Source organism: Phoca vitulina, unplaced genomic scaffold, assembly GCF_004348235.1.
Source record: "Phoca vitulina isolate PV1807 unplaced genomic scaffold, GSC_HSeal_1.0 scaffold84, whole genome shotgun sequence".
In the NCBI taxonomy this organism is placed as follows: Eukaryota; Metazoa; Chordata; class Mammalia; order Carnivora; family Phocidae; genus Phoca; species Phoca vitulina.
Window position 1 is genome coordinate 5,372,731 of NW_022589787.1, and position 18,867 is coordinate 5,391,597.

Below are 18,867 nucleotides of genomic sequence, written 5' to 3' on the forward strand. Positions count from 1 at the left end.
AGTCAGAGAAAGACAAATACCATATGATCTCACTCATATGTGGAATTTAAGGCAGAAAACAGATGAACATATGGGAAGGGGAAAAGAAAAAAGGAGAAAGGGAAACAAACCATAAGAGACTCTTAACAATAGAGAACAAACTGAGGGTTGATGGAGGGAGGAGGGTGTGGGGTAGGCTAGATGGGTGATGGGTATTAAAGAGGGCACTTGTTGTGATGAGCAATGGGTGTTGTATGTAAGTGATGAATCACTGAATTCTACTCCAGAAACCAAAATAATAAATAAAAATAAAAATCGTCAACAAAATACTAGCAAATCAACCAACTATGCATTAAAAATAATCATTCACCACGATCACGTAGGATTATTGCCAGGAGGCAAGGGTGGCTCAATATTTGCAAATCAATCAATGTGATATATCATATCAATAAGAGAAAGGATAAAAGCCATATAATGCTTTCAACAAATGCAGAAAAAGCATTTGACAAAATACAACATCCATTCATGATAAAAACTCAACAAACCTAGAGTTAGAGGGAACATATCTCAACTTAATAAAGGCCTTATGTGAAAAACCCACAGTGAACATCATACTCAATGGGAAAAAACAGCTTTTCCCAGATCAGGAAAAAGGCAAAGATGTCCACTCTCACCACTTTTTTCCAACATAATACTAGAAGTCCTAGTCACAGCAATCAGACAACAAAATGAAATAAAAGGCATCCAAATTGGTAAGGAAGCAGTAAAACTTCCACCATTTGCAGATGATATGATACTATATATAGAGAATTGGAAGACTCCATCAAAAAACTACTAGAACTCATAAACAAATTCAGTAAAATCCCAGGATACAAAAATCAATGAGCAGAAATATGTTTCATTTCTATACAACTAATAATGAAACAGCAGAAAGAGAAATTTTTAAAAATCCCATTTACACTTACACCAAAATTAATAAGCTATCTGAGAATTAACCTAACCCAGGAGGTGAAAGACCTGTACTCTGAAAACTATAAAACACTGATGAAAGAAATGAAGATGACACAAAGAAATGGAAAGACAGTCCATGCTCATGGATTAGAAGAATAAATGTTGTTACAATGTCTATACTACCCAAAACAATGGACAGATTTAATGCAATCCCTACCCACACACCAACAGCATTTTTCACAGAACTAGAACAACCTTAAATTTACACAGGACCACAAAAGTCACCAAATAGCCAAAGCAATTTTGAAAAAGAAAAGCAAAACTGGAAGTATTATTCCAGACTTCACATTATATTACAAAGCTGTAGTAACCAAAACAGTATGGTACTGGCACAAAAACAGACACACAGATCAGTGGAACAGAATAGACAACCTAGAAGTAAACTCACAACTATATGGTCAACTAATCTTCGACAAAGCAGGAAAGAATACGCAATGGAAAAAAGACAGTCTCTTCAACAAATAGTATGGGGAAAACTGGTTAGCTACATGCAAAAGAATGAAACTGGACTACTTTCTTGTACCATACACAAAAACAAACTCAAAATGGATTAAAGACCGGGACGCCTGGGTGGCTCAGTCAGTTAAGCATCTGCCTTCGGCTCAGGTCATGATCCCAGAGTCTTGGGACCGAGTCCTGCATTAGGCTCCTTGCTCAGTGGGGAGTCTGCTTCTCCCTCTGCCTGCCACTCCCCCTGTTCATGCTCTCTCTCCCTCTCTCTCTCTCTGACAAATCAATCAATCAATCTTTAAAAAAAAAAAGTGGATTAAAGACCCAAATGTGAGACATGAAACCATCAAAATCCTAGATGAGAGCACAGGCAGTAATTTCTCTGACATTGGACACAGCAATAAAAGCAAAAATAAACTATTGGAACTACATTAAAATAAAAAGCTTCTGCATAGCAAAGGTAACAATCAACAAAACTAAAAGGCAACCTATGGAATGGGAGAAGTTATTTGCAAAAGACATATCTGATAAAAGGTTAGTATCCCAAATATGTAAAGAACCAATACAACTCAACACCCAAAAAACAAATGATCCAATTAAGAGGTGATCAGAAGATATGAACAGACATTTCTCTAGAGAAGACGTACAGATGGCCAACAGACGCATCACTCAACATCTGGGAAAATCAAATGCAAATCAAAACTACAATGAGATATCACCTCACACCTGTCAGAATGGCTAAAATCAAAAACACAAGAAACAAGTGTTGTTAAGAATGTGGAGAAAAAAGAACCCTTGTGCACTGTTGCCGGGCATGGAAACTGGGGCAGCCAATCTGGAAAGCAATAAAGAGGCTCCTCAACAAGTTAAAAATAGAATTACCCTATGATCCAGTAATCCCACTACTGGGTATTTACCCAAAGAATAGTAAAACACTACTTTGAAAAGATATACACACCTACCCCTACATTTATTGCAGCATTATTTTCAATAGTCAAATTATGGAAGTGACTCAAGCGTTCATCAATAGATGAATAAAGAAGATGTGATATATATATATATATATATATACATAATGCAGTATTATTCAGCCATAAAAAAAAAAGAATGAAATCTTGCCATTTACAACAACATGGATGGATCTATAATGCTAAGTAAAATATGTCAGCCAGAGAAAGACAAATAGCATATGATTTCACTCATGTGTGGAATTTAAGGAACAAAATAAATGAAGAAAGAAAAAATGAGACAAACCAAAAAACAAACTCTTAACTATAGACAACAAACTGATGGTTACCAGAGGAGAGGTGGGTGGAGGGATGGGTGAAACAGATGAAGGGGATTAAGAGTACACTTACCTTGATGAGCAGTGAGTAATGTATAGAATTGTTGAATCACTATATTGTACACCTAAAACTAATATAACACTGTATGCTAACTACGCTGGATGCCAACTATACCAGAATTAAAATAAAATTTAAAACAGGAAAGAAAAATATATTTAAGAACAGATTTAACCAAGAGGTGAAAGATTTGTACACTAAAAATACAAAACACTGCTGAAAGTAATTGAAGACACAAATAAATATATTTCATGTCCCTGGACTGGAAGACCTAATATTGCTAAGATGACAACATAGCCCAAAGCCATCTACAGATTTGATGTAATGTCTTTCAAAATTCCAACAGTATTTTTTGCAAAAATAGAAAATCATGCCCCAAAATTAATATGGAACTGCAAAGTACCCAGAATAGCCAAAAGAATCTTGAAAAATATCAACAAAGTTGGAGGTACTTACTGAATTCAAATGTGGTACTGGCATAAAGACTGACACACTGACTGATGACAGAATAGACAGCCCAGAAATAAACCCTTGCATATATAGTCAGTGATTTTCAACAAGGGTGTCAAGACCATTGCATGGGAAAACGACAGTCTTTTTAACAAATGGTGCTGGGAAACTGGATATTTGCATGCAAAAGAATTAAACTGGGCCATTACCTTACACTATCTACAAAAGTTAACTCAAATAAACAAGCTAAACAAAAGAGCTAAAACTGTAAAACTCTTGGAAGGAAATATGTAGGAAAAGCTTCATAACACTGGATTTGGCAACAATTTCTTAGATATGTCACCAAAACACTGGCAACAAAGAAAAAAATAAATAAACTAGACATGAAAATTAAAAACTAGCACACCTACCCAAGGATGGTGTCAATGAGTGAAAAGACAACTTGCAGAATGGGAGAAAATATCCACAAATCATATATTTGATGAGAAACTGATATTTAAAATATATAAAGAATTCCTAGGACTCAACAGCAAAAAGACAAACAACATGATTAAAAAATGTACAAAGGACTTGAACAGACCTTTCTCCAAAGATATATGAATGGCAAATAAGTACAGGAAAAGATGCTCAACATTTCTAATCATTAGGAAAATGCAAATCAAAACCAGAATGAGATACCATTTCACACCCATTAGGATGGCTATTATCAAAACCAAAAAACCAGAAAAAAGTGTTGGTAAGGACGTGAAGAAATTGGAACCCCCGTACACTGCTGGGAATGCTGGTGCAGCTGCTGTGGAAAACAGTATGGCAATTCCTAAAAAAAAACCCAAAAACTAAACATTGAATTACCATATGATCCAGCAATTCCACTTCCGGGTATATACCCAAAAGAATTGAAAACAGGATCTGAAAGAGGTATCTGTACACCCATGTTCATAGTAGCATTCTACAATAATAAAAGGTGGGAACAACCCAAATGTCCATCAACAGATGAATGGACAAAGAAAATATGGTATATACATACAATTGAATATTATTCAACCTTAAAAGGAATTAAGTTTTGATACATGATACAAATGGATGACCTTGCAGACATACTAAATGAAATAAGCCAGAAACAAAAGGACATATATTGTACAACTGTACTTATATAGGTATCTGAAATAGTCAAGTTCATAGAAAGTAGAATGGTGGTTGCCAGGTGCTGGGGAAATATACGAATGTGGACATTTTGTTTAATGGGCACAGAATTTCAGTTTGGGATGATGAAAAAGTTCCGGAGATGAATAGTGGTGATGGTTGCACAACAATTTAATGTATTTCATTCTCCTAAACTGTACACTTGAAATGGTTAATATGGTAAATGTTAGGTTATTTAACCTTTTCCTTAGTAAAATAAAATCAGGTAGGGTGATTCCTCCAATTTATTTTTGTTTTTAAACATTTTTTAAAGCTATTATAGTTTATTTCCCCCTTCATATAAAGTTTAAAATCAGTTTGTCTTTTATTTATTTATACATCCTGTGGAGGTTTCTTTAAAAAAATTAAACACAGGGGTACCTGGGTGGCTCAGTCGGTTGAGCGTCCAACTCTTGATTTCAGCTCAGGTCATGATCTCATGGGTCATGAGATCGAGCCCAGCATCGGTCTCCACACTCAGCGAGGGGTCTGCTTGAGATTCTCTCTCTCCCTCTGCCCCTCCCCCCACTCGTGTGCTCCCTCTTTCTCTGAAGTAAATACATAAATCTTAAAAAAATTTGTTTTTAATTAAACATAAATTTTCTTACGACACAGCAATAACACTGTTAGGTTTCTACCTAAAAGAAAATAAAACATATACCCATATAAAGACTTGCACATGAGTCTTTACAGCAGCATTATTCATAACAGGCAAAAAATGAAAACAACCAATAGTTCATCATCTGGCAAATGGATAAACAAAAGGTGATATATCCATACAATGGAATACAATATACCAAAAAGAAATGAAATACTGATACATGCTACAACAGAAATGAACTCCAAAAACGGCATTTTAAGTGAAAGAAGCCACACATAAAAGACTACAAATTGTATACTTTCCTTTATGTTAAATTGTCAGAAAAGGCAACTCTACCGAAGACAGAAAATAAATAAATAAATTAGTGATTAGCTAGAGTAGGCTTAGAAATGGGGATTACCTATTCAGTCATATGGAATCTTACTGTTCTAAAACTGGATTATGGTGATGGCTGTACAACCCTGTAAATCTACTATAAATCACTGCATGATTAAAGTAGGTTAATTATGTACATTATACCTCAATAAAGTTGTTTAAAATATTTTTTTGCTGAGATATTTGACTGGAATTGTGTTAAATATATAGATCAACTTGGAGAGAACTGACACCGTTACTATGTTGAGTGTTCCAACCCCAGACCATAGCATGCTTCTCCATTTATTTACATTTTTTTCACTCATTTGTTTTCATTCATCAGCATTTTGTCGTTTTCAGGACATAGATCCTGTGTTTTTAGATTTATATCTAAGTATTTGATTTTTTTGAAGCTACTGAAAATGATATTTTAAAACCTCACTCTCTAATCATACATTGCTAGTATACAGAGTGACTGACATGTGTTGACTTTGTATTTTGTGACCTTGCTAATCTCACTTACTAGTCCTAATAGCATTTTCATAGATGCCTTGAATTTTCTATATAGATTATCACATCTGCAAATAAGAGACAGTTTCATTTTCCCTGCCAACTTGCATGCCTTTTATTTCTTTTTCTGTCCTTATTGAACTGGCTAAAATAAAGTTCTTAAATTATGTAGATGTAATTAATCCATATTATCCCATGACTGCTAAGAGCTGGCTAAATTTTAGTAGCAAAAACAATAAAAGTAGCTTAAACAGGTTAGTTACTTAAAACTTCACCTTTATAAAATACATTTTTCTAATATAAAAACTTCAGAAAACATAGCACTAATGGTAACTGTCCCTTCTACAGTATTTTCCTATATTCTCATTTGCTCTTCATGAAAATCTAAGAGGTACGTTTCCCATGTCACCAAAGAAGGAAAATGAGTCAAGGCAGGCCAAGCAATGTGCCCACTTGGCCTCAGATAATCATGTTGGAGCAAACAGACATCAACAATCAAAGCAGCAGACTTACCAAGACCCAACTTGATCTCACCTGCTTAAGTCTCTGTCATCCAGGCACTGAGCTGACCTCTCTATAAGGTGGTGCTAGTGAAACAAATCAAAAGCCTGAACACATCACAGAGTGAGAAGGACAACTGGGGAGTGGGGAGCCAAGTGCTCCTGGAGTGGTGCATGAGCAAGCACGTTCCGTAAAAGAATCACAGGTGATTCAGTAAGTGTGTGAGGGTCAGGTCCTAGGATCTAACATTTGGGGCAAGGTATTTTCGGCAGATTCTTTCTAATTTTTAACCTGAAGTATGTGAGTAAGATGACTGGATTCAAAGTCTGGCTCTACCATTTACCAGGCATATAATCTTGGATACATACTTCATTTCTCTTTGTCAATTTCCTCATCCAATAACTGCACCTACCTTTGACAGTTGTGAGAATAATTAGTATGTAAAGAACTCAGAATAAGAGTTAGCAACACTGCCTATTTCTGTAACTAAAGTTTTATTAAAACACAGCCACACTCTCATCACATATTGTCTATGCTGTTTTGATGTTACAACAGTAGAATGATGTAGTTGTGATAAAGACCATATGGCCCCAAAAGGCATAAATATTCTCTATCTGGACCTTTACAGGAGAAATAACCCTGGCTTAGAACAATGCTGGAGCACAGGTATTCAAGAAATGTTAGCTATTATTTTAACCCAAACTCAGTTCCAGAATGGTAAGCTTGAGTATGTGCACAAAGATATAAACAAAAGCACTGACTATGATGGTGACAAATGTGAAAGAACAGTATCAATTAACAAGAGGCTGATTAAACAAATTATAATCCACCCATACCATGGAACACTATACAGCCATTAAAAAGAATGAAGGAGGGGCGCCTGGGTGGCTCAGTCGGTTAAGCATCTGCCTTTGGCTCAGGTCATGATCTTGGGGTCCTGGGACCCCTGCTCAGCAGGGAATCTGCTTCTCCCTCTCCCTGTGCCCCTCCCCCTGTTCGTGCATACGCAAACTCTCTCACTCACTCTCTCTCAAATAAATAAATAAAATGTTAAAAAAAAAGAATGAAGGAAAATCTGTGTTTATATACTGTATATGCCAACATGTAAGGATCTCCAAGATCTTTAAATGAACCAAAGTCATTAAGTGGAAAGGTATGATGATATATGCAATATATAATCTCATTATGTTACCAAAAGAACACAAAAAAACAGAAACTACGTGTATGCACAGAAAAGGCTATATAGTACCACAGAAGCACTGAAGGAATTTCACTTTTAATGTACATAGTTCTGTACTTTTCAATTTTTAAATAAGTGGGCATTTTATAATTTTTCTCATGACTTAAAAATATTATTTGAGGGGCACCTGGGTGGTTCAGTTGGTTTCCCCTCTGGTGGTGATCTCCGGTGGTGGGATCCAGCCAACCAGGGGCTCAGGGTTGGGTGGGGAGTAGGCTTGAGATTCTTTCCCTCTGCCCCTCACCCCCCACTCATACACTGCTCTCTCATGTGCTCTCTCTCAAGTAAATGGATAAATCTTTAAAGAAATGTATTATTTTAATCTCTCAGGTTGTATCCTACATGTGTACTTTTCAAAACTTTATGTCTTTACCCCTCAGGGACAAACCAGGAAATAGATTAATCTCAAATGCATTACGCTAAGTGAACTAAGCCACACTCAAAGGCCACATATTCTGGAAAAAGCAAAATGTAGGAATGGAGAACTCAGGTGTTGCCAAGAGTTGTGAATGGGGGGAGGGGTTGCCTACAAAGAGCTGAAGGAATCTGGTGGGTGACAGAACTGTTCTGTATCTTGATTGTGATGGGAGTCCTATGACCATGCATTTGTCAAAACTCATAACCATACACCAAAAAGCAAACTTTACTATATGTAAGTTTAAAAATAAATCCAAATAAACACATACAAAAAAATAAAACAACAGAAAATTTTTCTTTGAGCGACCTATCAGCACACAAACATATGTGTTAACACAGGAAATGTTTTCCACCACAATTCTGTTTGCCTCTGTCACGGAGATGATGCTGCGGAGGAAGAAGGCAGCAGGGAATCAAACATTAGCACCACATTCCTACTGAATTCCTACAAATGCAGACTTGCCGTGGTCCACATTTAAATAATAGTGATTTCTTTTCAGCTCTGTGCCTGCACATCTACACTTCACACGGAAAACCACTACGACATTCAGGGATAAGGGACAGCAGAGGTGGGACCCTTTAATGGTCCAGGCACAGAAACTGCAGCCTCTGGCTACTGAACTGGAGAGGATTTTCTGGCACAATCACCAAGCTACTCCGAGTTGGTGATGGAGTGTCAAGCACACCAATCTGATATACAGCACCAGGTATCACTGCCGCTTCAATCACGAATCATTTAAGGAATAATATTAGAAAAAGGCCAAGAAATTCCCCTGGGCTCACGAAGCGGCAAAAACTGTCCAGTGTGGCACACAGTACCCTCTCTACTACTAGAAAAGAAGCACTCCAAAGTCTCAGTTGCCCACAGAAGCGCAGATCATCTAACACTGGGTTTAATAAGCAATTGCTATCTGTACTCTTCGGACATAACACTAGAGTGGACATGGTCTGGACGCCTCTCCCAGCTTAAAAAACACTCCTTAAACCCCATTTCCAAATTACTCTCACCATTTTTCTCGCACCCACAACATGCTGCAAACTAAACGCACGCATTTCAGGCTTAAAATACACATTCAGTATGGCTGTGCGGAACAGCGCTGCCCACTTAATCCGGAGCCTTAACAAAGCCCAAAACTCCTGTCCAAGAATCTGCAAAATGGTTTCGCTTGGCCAGAGTCTCCCTCCTTCCTCAGAGAGGGGCACAAAGCAAGCAAAAACTGGTTCGGGTCTAGTCGCACGGTACTAGTCCAGGCTGCCTGCGCCTTACTTTCCAACAATAACTACAAAACACCAATATACCCTCCCCACTGGAGCTCTGCCACGTGCCGGGGGCTAGGGATCCGAGACGCCGGCGCAGGGGCCCGGGGCGCGGGGTCGGGGTCAGGGGCCGGAGGGCTTTGGGGCAGGGAATGTGAGGGTGTCCAAGGGCGCACAGACCGGGATGCGCTGGTGCTGAGGGTTCGGAGGCACGGAAACTGGCGTGCGGGGGCCGGGGCGATCCCGGGAGGCCGCGCCGCCGGGGAGGCCGCGCCGCGGAGAACCAAGTCCTAGCCGCCCGCGAGGCCAGGGTGCGGCCCCGCTGCCGCAATGCCCGACTCGGTTCCGAGGGCCGCCCGGACCCCACAGGGGTTGCAGGGCTGGCCGGGGGCAGCAGCCTTCCTCACCTGGGTCGACGGCGGCGGCGGCTCCGGGGGTCCCACGCGGGCCCTGGGAGTTTCCTGGCTGAGTGAGTCACTCGGGCGGGCCGGGAATGCGCCAGGAAACACCCGGCCTCCTCCCCTTCCTCCCGGGGCGGGGGCTCTCCCGGCTCGGCCTCTTCCTCCCGGCGCTCCTCCCTCCGCGCTCGGGCCGCGGCCCTGGCTGCTCCCTCCTTTGCGCCGGGCACCCTCCACCGCCCCGCGGATCCTGCCAGGCAGCGCACGCCTTATGCCTATCCGCTGTAAGGAGGCAACAGAGAGGCCCTGTCCGCGCTCTCCTCTGGCCGCCTAAGGTGCTTCCTAAGGGAGATCTCCGAAGGCCACCTGCCGGCTCCGGTGACCTCAGCTCTGCGTGGGACCGCTGGGGAACACTGCTCTGGGACTCCGCCGGTGGGAGCCGCCCGGCCCGTGGAGGAAAAGGGGCGGCGATCCGCACACTGCTCCGGGGATACATGGGATCAGGGCTGTGGGTGGATGGGCTGCCGAAGAGGCTTGGGGTGGGGTGGGGGGAGGCACCCAGCGCGCGCCGACCGGGCTCCGCTGCCAGGTAGGAGGTGCGCACACCTGCGCTGCGCATGCCAGGGCGTGGCGGGCGGTGGGGTACTGCGTGCGGCAGCTACACACTTCGACGGGCCCCTGCAGTGATCACATCTGTACAACCTCTTCGCCCTCTGAGCCGGGGCAAACCCGCGTGCGGACTTGTGGGAATGGCTAACAGAAGAAAACTTAATTTGAACAAGTCCCCGAAAACAATCTTGAGAGAGGCCAATTAAGTGACAAATTACATGAAAACAGTGAATGGAGTGAGCTTGTCACAAGCATGCTTAGGAGAAAAATTGCCCTAAACTCCGCACCGACCCCCACCTACCCACTTCCCCTTAACCCATTTTGGTTCTAATGGAGAACAATAATGATGGGCATCAAGTATTCTAATCTGGCCACTAGACTATGAAAACCACAAGAGGTTTGCTTACTCCCATCTGTCCTCTGGATAATGCAAAAAGTCACAGCAAATGGATCCTGACCAGAATAGAATCTACCAGTTGTCTAAATATTCAGAGAACATTTTTTTTAGAAGTTCCTGCAAGTCCCTGACATTCCTACAGAACATGCGTTTTGAGTGACTTTCTGGTTCCCAGTCCACACATTTTCACTCAGATTACTGTTTCTCTCTGCCCAGGACTGAGTCTCAAAGTTAGATTCCAAAGGGTTTTGTTTTGTTTTGTTTTGTTTTACACTGTAGGTGAAGTGATAGAATACAAATTCAAGGTGTATTGTGATATTTTAAAAATACTGTAATTCCTAAAACAAAAAATAAGAGCCATAGCTAAAAATCCACGAGAGGAAATAAAATAGAATGCTGAGATATACTCAATCCAAAGAAGGCAGCAAAGAAACAAAAAGCACATAGGATAAGCAGTAACAAATAGCAAGCTGTTAGGCTTAAATCCAACCATATTAGCAATTACATTAAATGTAAATGTAACACTCCAATTAAAGATAAATTGTCACATTGAATAAAACAAATCCCAAATATATGCTATTTTAAAGAGGCATACTTTAGGGGCACCTGGGTGGTTCAGTCGGTTAAGCGGTTAAGCGTCTGCCTCCAGCTCAGGTGGTGATCCCCAGGTCCTGGGATGGAGCCTCAGTCGGACTCCCTGCTCAGCAGGGGTCTGCTTCTCCCTCTCCATCTCCATCTGCCCCTGCCCCTGCTTGTCATGCTCTTATTCTCTCATATAAATAAATAAAATCTTTAAAAAAATAAAAGTGATGCTTTATAAGGACACAAAGAGATTGACATTAAAAAGATGGAAAACAATATACCATTTACATAATAATCATAAGAAAGTTGGAGTGACTATATTTTTTTTTTAAAGATTTTTTATTTATTTATTTGAGAGAGAGAGAATGAGAGAGAGCAAGCACATGAGAGGGGGGAGGGTCAGAGGGAGAAGCAGACTCCCCACCGAGCAGGGAGCCCGATGCGGGACTCGATCCAGGGACTCCAGGATCATGACCTGAGCCGAAGGCAGTCGCTTAACCAACTGAGCCACCCAGGCGCCCTGGAGTGACTATATTAATATCAAATACTTCAAGACAAAGTGTCACCAGAAATAAAAAGGGACAGGGGCACCTGGGTGGTGCAGTAGGTTAAGCGTTGCACTCTTGGTTTCAGCTAAGGTCCTGTTCTCAGGGTTGTGAGATTGAGCCCCCCACCCAGGGCTCCCCCTCCAGTCCCCCCACCTTGGCTTGGCGGTAGCCCTGCATTGGGCTCTGCACTCAGTGAGCAGCTTGCTTAAAAGACTCTCTCCCTCTGCACCTCCCCACCTGCACTCTCTCTCTCTCTCTCAAATAAATCAATCTTAAAAAAAAAGAAAAGAAAGAAAAAGGGACATTTGATAAAGATAAGCAGATCAATTCACTAAGAAAAAAAATTTTTAACTATGTATACACCAAATAAGCTGTGGAATACTTGGGAAAAAGAGAAAAGAAGAAGTACACAGTCATAATTAGAGATCCTAATCTTAGTAATTGATAGAACAGGCAGACACAAAAATAAGTAATGATACAGAAAAACTTAAAAAGCAATTAACTGGAGTGCCAGCTGGCTCAGTTGAAAGAACATGGGACTCTTGATCTTGGGGTCATGAGTTTGAGCCCCACATTTGGGGTAGAGATTACTTAAATAAATATTTTAAAAAATAAATAAAATAAAAAGCACTTAATCTATTTGACCTAAATAGTACCCTCACAAAACAAAATACAGAATACATTGTATCTGATAAAAGATGTTCAAAACCTTTATACTGAACCCTCAAGGTATTACTGGGAAGAATTAAAGTTTTCAGATACGTACATAACATTCACAAAACATACCATATGCTAGGAAGTAAAACAGATCTCAACAGATTTCAAAGGGTTGAAATCATATAGTACCTTCTCTGACCACCATGGAATTAAACTAGAAAGCAATAATAAAAGCATAACTTTGTAAATGATCAAATATTAGAAAATAAAATATGCACCTGTAAATAACCCTTTGATCAAAGAAGAAATCACAATGGAAAAGTTTAAATATGTTGAATTAATAATTAAAAAAATCAAAATTTGCAAGATGCAGCTAAATGAATGCTCAGAGGGAAAGTTTATATATGAAATGCATATATTATAAAACAAGAAAGGTTGAAAATCAATTATCTAAACTTCTACCTCAAAAACGTTAGGAAAAAAAAAGCAAGTGAAATCCAAAGAAAATAAGAGTGAAAGAAATAATAAAGTTAAGGGCAGAGATCAATGAAGTAGAAAACAGATGACCTAACAAAAAAGCTGCCTTTTAAAAAAAGTTATAGAGGGGAGCTTGGCTACCTCAGTCAGTGGAGTGTGCAACTCTTAATCGTGGGGTCACAGGTTCAAGCCCCACATTGGGCATAGAGCTTACTTTAAAAAAAAATTAATAGAGTTGTTATAGCCTAGCAAAATTGATTTTAGAAAAACATAAATTACCAACTTAAAAAATAAAAAGGGAGACACCAATGGTTTCTTATCAAATAAAAGGATGTTAAAGAATTGTATGAAAAACTTCATGGCAATAAATTTAACAATTCAGAAGAAACATAAATTTCTTGGAAACATGACTTTCCAAAACTGACAAAAGGAAAAAAAGAAAGAAAATCTGAATAGTTCCATATTGGTAGAAGAAAATAACTGAATCTGTAATATAAAACCTTCCCTCAAAGAAAATTTCCAAGTCTATTTAGCTTCACTGGTGAATTCTACAAAACATTCAAGGAAGAAATAATACCAGTTCTATAAAACCACAGTAATTAAAAGTGTGGTCTGGCATAAGGATGTACAAATAGATTAGTGAAAAAGAGTAGTGAGAAATAAGCCCTGCTATAGACTGAATATTGTGTCCCCCCAAATTCATATTTTTTAAAATTTTTAAGTAACTTCTACACCCAATGTGGGGTTTGAACTCAAAATGCTGAGATCAAGAGTTGCATGTTCTACCAACTGAGCCAGCCAGATGCCCCTCAAAATTCATATGCTGAAACTTATGTTGGTTTTGGAGGTGGGGCCTTTGAAAAGTGATTAGGTCATGAGGGTGGAGCCTTCATGAATGGGATTCATGTCCTTAGAAAAGAGATCCCAAAGAGTTCCTTCATCTCTTCCACTATGTGGGGTTACAGGTCTATGAGCCAGGAAGTAGGCTATTACCAGACACCATATCTGCCAGCACCTTGATCTTGGGCTTCCCAGGCTTCAGAACTTTGTGAAATAAAATTCTGTTGTTTATAAGCCACCCAGTCTACGTATTCTGTTATAGCAGCCCAAATGGACTAAGACAAGCCCTCCTGCATGGTCAGTTGATATTCCATAAAGGTGCCAAAGTAATTCAATGAAAGGAGAAATAGAAAGGAGTCTTTTTAAAAAATGGTGCTAAATAACTGCATAACCATGTGGAAAAAACCTGACGCTTCTCCTTGCCCACACCATCTATAAAAATTAACTCAATATGGATCATGACCTAAATGTGAAACCCCAAGATACAAAGCTTCCAGAAGAAAACATAAAAGAATAATTTCATAATCTTAGAGTAGATGTAGCAAAAACTTCTTAAAACAGAAAAAGTACTAACCTCTTCAGTCAATATTTTTTTATTTTATTTTTTTTAAAGATTATATTTATTTATTTATTTGAGAGAAAGAGAGAGAGACAGAGAAACAGCATGAGAGGGGAGAGGGTCAGAGGGAGAAGCAGACTCCCCGCTGAGCCGGGAGCCTGATGTGGGACACGATCCCAGGACTCCAGGATCATGACCTGAGCCAAAGGCAGTCGCTTAACCAACTGAGCCACCCAGGCGCCCATTATTTATTTTTTTTTAAAATGATAAATTGATTTGATCAAAATTGTAAAACTTCTCATCAAAAGACAGTGTTAGTCAAGAAATGGGCAGAAGACATGAACAGACACTTCTCCAAAGAAGACATACAAATGGCTAACAGACACATGAAAAACTGTTCATCATCATTAGCCATCAGGGAAATTCAAATCAAAACCACATTGAGATATCACCTTATACCAGTTAGAATGGTAAAAATTGACAAGACAGGAAACAACAAATGTTGGAGAGATTGTGGAGAAAGGGGAACCCTCTTACACTGTTGGTGGGAATGCAAGTTGGTACAGCCATTTTGGAAAACAGTGTGGTGGTTTCACAAAAAATTAAAAATAGAGCTACCCTATGACCCAGCAATTGCACTCCTGGGTATTTACCCCGAAGACACAGATGTAGTGAAAAGAAGGGCCATATGCACCCCAATGTTCATGGCAGCAATGTCCACAATAGCCAAACTGTGGAAAGAGCCGAGATGCCCTTCAACAGATGAGTGGATAAAGAAGATGCGGTCCATATATACAATGGAATTTTACTCAGCCATCAGAAAGGATGAATACCCAACTTTTGCATCAACATAGATGGGACTGGAGGAGATTATGCTAAGTGAAATAAGTCAAGCAGAGAAAGTCAATTATCATATGGTTTCACTTATTTGTGGAACATAAGGAATAGCATGGGGGACATTAGGAGAAGGAAGGGAAAAATGAAGGGGGGGGAAATCGGAGCGGGAGACAAACCATGAGAGACTATGGACCCTGAGAAATAAACAGGGTTTTAGAGGGGATGGGGGTGGGGGGATGGGTTAGCCCGGTGATGGGTATTAAGGAGGGCACGTATTGCATGGAGCACTGGGTGTTATATGCAAACAATGAGTCATGGAACACTACATCAACAACTAATGATGTACTGTATGGTGATTAACATAACATAATAAAATAAAATTTTTTTAAAAAGCTCTAATACAAAGCTGTAATCATCAAGACAATATGGTACTGGTGCAAAAAAAAACACATAGATCAATGGAACAGAATAGAGAACCCAGAAATGGACCCTCAACTCTATGGTCAACTAATCTTCAACAAAGCAGGAAAGAATATCCAATGGAAAAAAGACAGTCTTTTCAACAAATGGTGTTGGGAAAATAGGACAGCCACATGCGGAAGAATGAAACTGGACCATTTTCTTCCACCATACACAATAATAGACTCAAAAGATGAAAAACCTAAATGTGAGACAGGAATCCATCAAAATCCTAGAAGAGAACACAGGCAGCAACCTCTTTGACCTCAGCTGCAGCAACTTCTTGCTAGACAGGTCTCTAAAATTTACCACTACACAAAGACTTGTACATGAACATTCTTATGACCTTTATTCATAATAGCAAAAACTAGATACAACTCAAAGTGCATAACTAGGAAAAATGGATAAACAAATTGTGCTATATTCAGACAATGGAGTATTTCTAATTAATAAAAAGGAAAGGATGACTGATCCAAGTTTTATCACAAAATGGATGAATCTCAAAATTATTACATAATTTACCATGTAGAAAAGATAATATATTGGTTGGTGAGAGCAAGGTGGCAGAGTAGGAAACCTTAGGCCCTTGTTCTCCCACAGAAACACCAAGTAAACACCATATTGACCAAAGTAGCTTTGCAAGTATTCTATAAACCAGTTAAGAACCCACAGCAACTGGGGCACCTGGGTGGCTCCACAGGTTAAGTGTCTGACTCTTGATCTCAGTTCAGGCCTTGATCTCAGGGTCGTGAGTGAATTCAAGTCCCTTTTGGGCTCCACGCTGAATATGGAGCCTACTTAAAAAAGGGGTGGGTCGCCTGGGTGGCCCAGTCAGTTAAGCATCTGAATCTTGATTTCTGCCCAGGTAATGATCTCAGGGTCATGAGATCCAGCCCCACCTTGGGCTCTACACTGGGCTCAGAGTCTGCTTAACATTCTCTCTCTCTCCCTCTCCTGCCCCTCCCCCCACTATCTCTCTGCACTCTCTCTCTCTCTAAAAAAAAAAAAAAGAATCTGTAGCAACAAACAAATACACAATCAAGAAAAAGTTGCACTCAAAACATTCCAAACAAAAATTTCATGGCATTTTTGATCACCCTTGCCTACTCCCTCCCTGGCATAGATTTAGGAGGAAGCTGCTCAATTTCTGGTCCCTCCCTTTGGGTGAAAGGAAAAAAGTGGGAGTTGTCTGCAACTAGTTCTGACTTGTCTGGGGGTTTTAGGGGGGACTGGTTTTTGTCTTGCCTGGTTCAGAGTGGTGACAGGAAAGGTGGATTAGTTTGGATATCAGGTTGGAGGCTGATGAAAGCAGTGGTGGATGCCAGAGCATGGTGGAGAGCTGCAGGGGATTTCAGACTTATGGGTACCTGGGGACACGAGATTAATTATGCGCAGAGGAATACAACAGAACATCTAGGGCCCTGAGAAGAAGCAGGATGAGACTTTTAGGGAAATAAGACTTTTAAAAAGCAACTATGTAATGGTGAGCACTGTGAATTGTGCAAGACTGTTGAATCACAGATCTGTACCTCCGAAACAAATAATGCAATATATGTTAAGAAAATAAAAGAAGAAGAAGATAGTAGGAGGGGAAGAATGAAGGGGGGGAAATTGGAGGGGGAGATGAACCATGAGAGACGATGGACTCTGAAAAACAAACTGAGGGTTCTAGAGGGGAGGGGGTGGGAGCATGGGTTAGCCTGGGTGATGGGTATTAAAGAGGGCACATTCTGCACGGAGCACTGGGTGTTATGCACAAACAATGAATCATGGAACACTACATCAAAAACTAATGATGTAATGTATGGTGATTAACATAACAATAAAAAAGTTAAAAAAAAAAAGTAGCTATGTATACAGGGAATTAGAAAAAAAAAAAAGCATACACACAGGCCCAAGAACAATACATGACCAAAAAAAAAAAAGACCTTAAGCATTCACTCTGCAATGATTAGTGAATGTCTTCCCCTGCATGGAATCAGTCTGCAAAGACTGGAAGAGGTACCTGTTTTTTTCAAATGTCCAGTTTTCAACAGAATATCACAAGGCATACAAAGAAGCAGGGAAAACATGACCCATTCAAAGGAACAAAATAGATCTCCAGAAACTCACCCTAAAGAAACAGATTTCAGACTTACTTGACAAAGACTTTGAAACAACTGCCTTAAATATATTCAATTAGCTAAATTAGAACACATATAGAGAAATAAAGGAAATCAGGAAAACAAAATATGAACATATTTTGATATGTTGATATATGAACAAAATGAGAATATCGACAAAGATAGAAATTCTAGAAATCCAGTTTCTGGTCTAGCATATCTGGAGCATGAAAGTTGTCACTCTGTCCTAACAAGTAAAAAGCTAAAGGAACTGAAAATCAACAACTCTGCTGAGATCCACTAAAGAAGTAAGGTCACAGGGCAAACTGCTAACTTATAAATCAGAGAGATAAGACAAGTGGATACAAAGAATCAGAACTTACCATAGAGAAACCCATAAGCAGAAGCCTCTGGAGGAACCAGTATCAGGGTAGGAAACCTAAGCTGAAACCTGTGAATTGCTGGAGGCTCAGTGTAAACAAGCCTAAGATGGAAAAACCCCAGGAGGGACCCTGTCTTAGAGGGTGTGTCCACTATTTTGTGATTTTTATCTCCCGAAGCCTTACCAGGTTCTCACAGTAAAGAATGGAGAAAAATCGCCTTGTGCTTCCAGCAGGGAGAGGGAAAAAAGAACCATTTTGAAATATGCCAGAGCATCATGTTCTTAACAAAGTCTGCCCTTAGAACTATTTCAACAAACCCTAACTCATCTGGGTTTTATCAAAGCATAACCAACCTGCATGAAGGGAAATACTCAATGCCAGCCTCTCTAGCCATCCTGTCCTGCCTAAAGGAGGGGGAAAACTGAGAAACACTTGTGAAGTTCACAGCCCAAGGGCACTGCCTCACTAGAAAACTGAGAACTAATCATAATTTTATGAACTATGGAATGTTTACCCTCCCCCTACATCTTAATGCCGTATCGATAAAGGTCTATTTACCACAGATCCTCTTACCCAGTAAGATAGAGAAACTGAAGGGCTCCATAAAAGTCTGCTTTTTCTCCTTTTCCTGCTTCAATTCTTGCTAGGACCTGTAGCTCCACCCAACTTGACATATGCCTTGTAATGCAAATAGCATATGTCCTCCTTGTAAGGGACAAGGAGT

At 40.0% G+C, this 18,867-nt stretch overlaps 1 protein-coding gene across 4 annotated transcripts in view; it reads right to left on the reverse strand.

Moving 5' to 3' along the window:
• The window catches only part of CYFIP1 (cytoplasmic FMR1 interacting protein 1), a 128,026-nt gene extending 117,864 nt beyond the window's left edge, over positions 1-10,162 (reverse strand). For 2 of the 4 annotated variants that reach the window (XM_032395430.1, XM_032395429.1), the window contains exon 1: positions 9,703-10,162. The gene's annotated coding sequence lies outside the window, so the exon portion shown is untranslated. The remainder of the gene's footprint in view (positions 1-9,702) is intronic. The other 2 variants (XM_032395428.1, XM_032395427.1) reach the window with 1 other exon arrangement.
• Positions 10,163-18,867: the final 8,705 nt, after the last annotated feature.